General features: G+C 27.9%; 1 long non-coding RNA gene across 1 annotated transcript in view; it reads right to left on the minus strand.

Moving 5' to 3' along the window:
• Window positions 1-4,697: 4,697 nt before the first annotated feature.
• LOC125854207 (uncharacterized) overlaps window positions 4,698-5,436 on the minus strand; it is a 137,686-nt gene continuing 136,947 nt past the window's right edge. Inside the window, exon 3 of the long non-coding RNA XR_007445389.1 lies at window positions 4,698-4,829. This is a non-coding gene — a long non-coding RNA (uncharacterized LOC125854207). The remainder of the gene's footprint in view (window positions 4,830-5,436) is intronic.

Consider the following 5,436-nt stretch of genomic DNA (forward strand, 5'->3'; position numbering starts at 1 on the left):
TATTTTAAAGGTTTTTCTCCTATTATTTCCATTTCGTCTAATATCTTTACAATATTGTCTAAATCTTTAGGACTTCTAATTGTACCTATCCTATCTATTCCTATTTGAAAATTATAGAATGAACTTTTACTTCTATTAAGGTGTAATCTTTTTCTCTTATATCATATTCTTCTTCTTCCTCGTATTGTTCTTTATGGCCTAAATCTTTACAACATTGACTTTTATCTTTGTAGTCTTTACAACATGCCTGTGAACTATCAGTTTCAGAAGTGCTTGGAGATATACCAACTTGTCTTCCTTTTGTTTCAAACTTAATAGTTTGTACAGGTGTATAAGTGAGATGTTTAAAGAATATTACCCCATCTCTTGTAATTAATGCTTCTCCGTTATTTTGTATCATAAATTTTAATCCTAATACAAAATCTACATTTATGTTAAAATCTTTTACCCATATCCTATCAAGTGTGTACATTGGTTTATAAAATTCATTACATGTATTGATAAAACTTACCTGAGTCTTTCCTATATAATGTTGGTAGGTATTATATGTTCCATCCATTTGCATTGCTGCAATTGGCTTGTCTAAGGTTCTTATTAATTTTTGTGGTAAAATTTTTTTGTTTATTATACTACATGTACATCCTGTGTCTACCAATGCTAAGGTTTCTAACTCAACATCCTGTATTCTGAGTCTTGCTAGTACTTTAATAGTAGTGATTTTTTTTTTTATCTTCATTACATATTAAATTCTCATAATGATTTACCATGGTTTCTATATTCATTAATTCTGCTTCTTGGGCAGATGTTTTGCACATCCCCTATTCTTCTGTTCTTTGTACTGATTCTGTGATATTTTCTTCACGTTTTTGTTTTCCTTTTTCTAATAACATTACCTTTTGTTCTATTTCATTTATCCTACTTTCTAATGTTATTATTCGTAAGTTTATTGTATCGTTACTTATGTCTCTATTTTCACGTCCATGTTTTACTTTTATTTTTAATAGATTTTCTATGAATGTGATACATTCTTCAGCATAGCAAAACTTACAGTTTTACCTTTTTTCTCTACTTGGATACCATTTACATAGGATACATTGGTTATTATCTATTCCTTTATTTCTTTCAAACTCATGGGTACATTCTTGTGAAATATTCATCATTGTACTTATTTGTAATTCTTCTAAGTCTATATTTTTGAATTCTAAACCTATTTCATTTATTAGTTCGTCATTAGCTGAATCTGACTCATCAAACCGTGTTGTTTCTTCTATTTCTACACTTACTATCGAATATATGCTTTCATTATCTGACATGTATTCATCAACATTAATCAATGTTTCTTGAAAATCTTCTATTAATTGCGAGTTTCTAGTTCTACTATTGTTTCTTTTAGGACATACATTTGCTAAATGTTCTATACTTCCACATGTGAAACATTCTAGCTTATTTTTATAGTTTCTATCATTTCTATATTTTCTAACATGTCCATCCTTATTTAGATATGGCTTTCTGGCTGAAGACCTTTTTAATTAGTATCCTTTATTATACTGCTGATTGTAATAGAGTCTATATTTCTTGTATCTTTTCTTTGATTTATTTTGTCCTTTATCATAACTTTGGGTGGTATACATGACTTTCTTACAGAAACCCATTTCATTCTGTTTTAGTTGTTTTTGTATTTATATATTCGTGCATTATTCTGTTAAAATTTCATTATATGTTGTACTTTGTGTCCTATAGACCATTTACCGTTTAGGTTTTGTATTACTCCTTCTCTTTTATACCATCTTTTCTATTTCTCTAGCTAAAACTCCTGGTAGTTTATTAAATAACTTCTTTCCTAATTCTTCATCAAAAGAATTTCCACTAATTGTACAGTAATAATAATAATCTTTAAGAAAGTTCTTTATGTGGAACCAACTTGTAATACTCAACTGTTCTAGGTTTATCAAAGCATTTCTCTGTAGTACTACTAAGCCACTATTTGGGTCTTCTCCTGTAATTAAACTGTGTATTTTATTTGTAAAATTATACGGGTGTGCTCCCAGGTTTACTAACGCTTGGAATTCTTGTGGGAAATTAGATTTATATGCTTCCCATAAGGCCTTTGCAGATTCTCCTAAAAAGTTTCTGTATATTTATACATTGTTTCGGCGTCTGCATCTTGGTATGTTTTTATATAGTCTGCTACTACTATTCCTTTCCATAAATCTATTACTACATTCCACATCTGAGGATCATGTGCTGCTATATTTAATATTTTTCCTTTACTTCCTCCTTATTGTAACCTAATAGGTTCTTCTATAGGCATCCTTCTACCCATTGGTCTTACATTCTCATTTACTGTATCTGGGTTTACCCTAAATACTCGTCTTCTTGGTACATTTCCTATACTTGTGTCTATTGTTTGTTGTTGGGCAGTTCGTTGGAATGGACTAGCACTTGAACTGGTGGATTCCATAAGCTCTTTATGACTTATTATAGAATTTCTTTCTATTTCATCTTCACTCTCATACAGATTTTCTAGTAGCTTTTCGAGGTTTTCTAATTTTTCTTGGTTATTGTACTCTTTTCTGTATCCTAGATTATCTGTTCTAAATTCGCTTGTTTTAAAGTGTTTATTTACCTTAAAGATATCCATATTTCTTGTCTTACATCCATTACATTTAAAAGTTATATCAGTATTATTATTATATCTTCTTTCGGCTTCTTGTAAAGCTTCATCTACTTCATATCCTTCTTGTATTATTTCTACATTCATAAACTCTTTTTCTTCTTCTAATTCTAACTCTTCTTCTAAGTTCGTTTGATTAGAGTAATTATAATTTGTGAATCTTATAGATGTTTTCTCCTTTTGTATTAGTATACATTAGATGAGATTTTGGTGTGAGTACTTTCCTTTTATTAAATTGTTCCAAGTTTCATTCTAATCCTGCATATTCTTCTGGATTTATTTTTATTGGTTTTATTAATTTTATTCCTTTATTTCCCATTACTTCCACTACATCTTCTACTTTTAATTTAAACCTTGTATTACTTCTAGATGCAACTTTTCCAATGAAACCTATACACATTAGTAAATTATTTCCGCTACTCATTTCTTCGTATCCTTTAGTCTATATTCCTCTATTTATGTGCTTTCCAAATTCTCCAAAATTAATCATAAAATCTGGACTAATATAAAATATTCCTCCATTATTAGTCATATCTACTTCTATTAATCCTATGATGGATTTCTTTAAATCGGACCACCTATCATCGTATATTACTATTAATACTTTAGTTCCTAGATTTTTTCTAGTTAATCCTTTCAATCCTACTACTATTAAGCCCATGTGCATTAATGTTAGTCTGTTATGTATAATTCCTTGTAGGGATTCTGGGTTTATTAAATTCATAGTAGCTATTTCTTTTCCTATAGCTGAAATTTGCTCTTCTCTATAATGTCTATATAGCTGATTATTTCTTGCAAAATATCCTGTATCATATAATATCTTTGAGTTAAGTAAGTTCAGCTGATTCTGTTGGAATATTCTTAGGTCTTTATCTATATCTATTACTTGGTTTAACTCCTGGATTTGTTTATCGTCTTGTTTGTTTCTTGTTAATATTCTTGATATAAGGTTATTTCCTATTCTATTATCAGAAAAACTTACTCGTGGTCTTTCTTCGACTGTTGTTCTTCTACCTGAAAGAAAGTCCATTTTTGAGATTTTCTAACTATGGTTGGTCTTTCTTTAAGTGGAGTAATTTCTATATTTTTTAATTGAGCTATTAATTCCTCTATTTCAGTGTTTTTAGGTTGTTCTTTTATAACCTCTTTTTCTTTAATTATTTTGTCTAATTTTTTATTTAATTCTATCAGTAATACTACTATAGTATTATTTTGTTTAATAATTACTTGGTCTGATTTACTTGAAGGTTGGTGATCAGACAGTCCTTGTGGATCTGGTTGGATACTTTCTGTAAATTTTAAGGCTTTAGTGTATGATGGTTCTTGGCATAAATCGTTCACGAAAGGAGTTTATCTTCTAGTTGTTGTATTGTCTTTTTTAATTCACTAACTTCAGTATGTAGTTACTATTTTTAATTACTTTGTAATTTTTTCAACTAATTCAGTTGTTCTTAATTCTAATTCTTTAGGTTTTTCTGTTATGGTTTTTATTAGCCTTCCTATTTCAACTTTTGTACATATCTGTTCTATGTTAAACTTATTGTTTAAATATCGGATTTTTCTATCTAGTTCTAGTTCTTGTGATTTTAAGAAGTCAAGATTTTGCTCTATCCTTTCTAATACCTTCTTATGTTTATTTTGAGATATTTCTAGTGTTTCTAATACTCTTACGATATTCTTTTCTTTTTCTTGTGTTTTTTCACTAAAGTTTATTATAAGATCTATTATTGTATTATATTGCATATCGTCTGAATGTAAAAGATGTTCTCCTTGACTAAAATTGCACCTTATTACTAAATTTTCTTTTAATATTCTGTACTTCTTTTCAGGGTAGATTTTTAAATCTAAGTAGTCTAATTGTTTTAATGGATCTATACTTACTATCTTATCTATACTTACTATCTTATCCTAACGGAAGATCTATTTTACTAATACTTTTCCTCCAAAATTTTATTCTATTATTTGCAGATTGAATATCACTTTCTATGCTATATAATTTTATATATATATATATATATATATATATTATCAACAAAGATATGGAGAATAATGGGAAGGGCAAAGAAGGCACATCAAAGAATGGAAGTGTCTTTCCAAAAAACGATAAGAAATCAGTGAAGGCAATGGTTGTTGAAAAAATAGTGAAAGCTACCACCTCCTCCTTCAAGAATGATAAGTAAAAAATTAATCACTCTAATGGCACCTCCTTTTAGTCCCATTACTATAATATATGTACTTATTTTTTTGGATTGTGCTAATATTATTGAATAAAGTATTTATGTAATTCATATGTATTTCGGTAGTTTAAATTATATACATTGACAATATAGTAAATAATATTTACACGATTTACCTGATTTCTTATGGTAATGTTAATGCATGTAAGTTAAATTCATCAATAAATTATTGTTTAATATTATGTTATTTTTTGTGATGTTTTTGTTAATTATCCTATAAGCTAAGGACGTTGTATGTTGTTATACAAGTCTCCATTTCCGTTTTTTAATTTTCCTCTTTCAATAATGTTACTTCTTTGTAAATTTTTTTGTTTTATACTATGTGGACTACTCACTTTTTTATTTTCAAATAAGGTGAAAATTTAAGGTAAATATTGAAATAACATTCTATAATGCCGAAGGGAACACTTACAAACGCTAAGTAAATCACATTCTAGAAATCACATTCTATAAATAAGACACATTAATACACATTCTATATATATATATATATATATATATATATATATATATATATATATATAT

This window comes from Solanum stenotomum, chromosome 2 (assembly GCF_019186545.1).
Source record: "Solanum stenotomum isolate F172 chromosome 2, ASM1918654v1, whole genome shotgun sequence".
NCBI classification, from domain to species: Eukaryota; Viridiplantae; Streptophyta; class Magnoliopsida; order Solanales; family Solanaceae; genus Solanum; species Solanum stenotomum.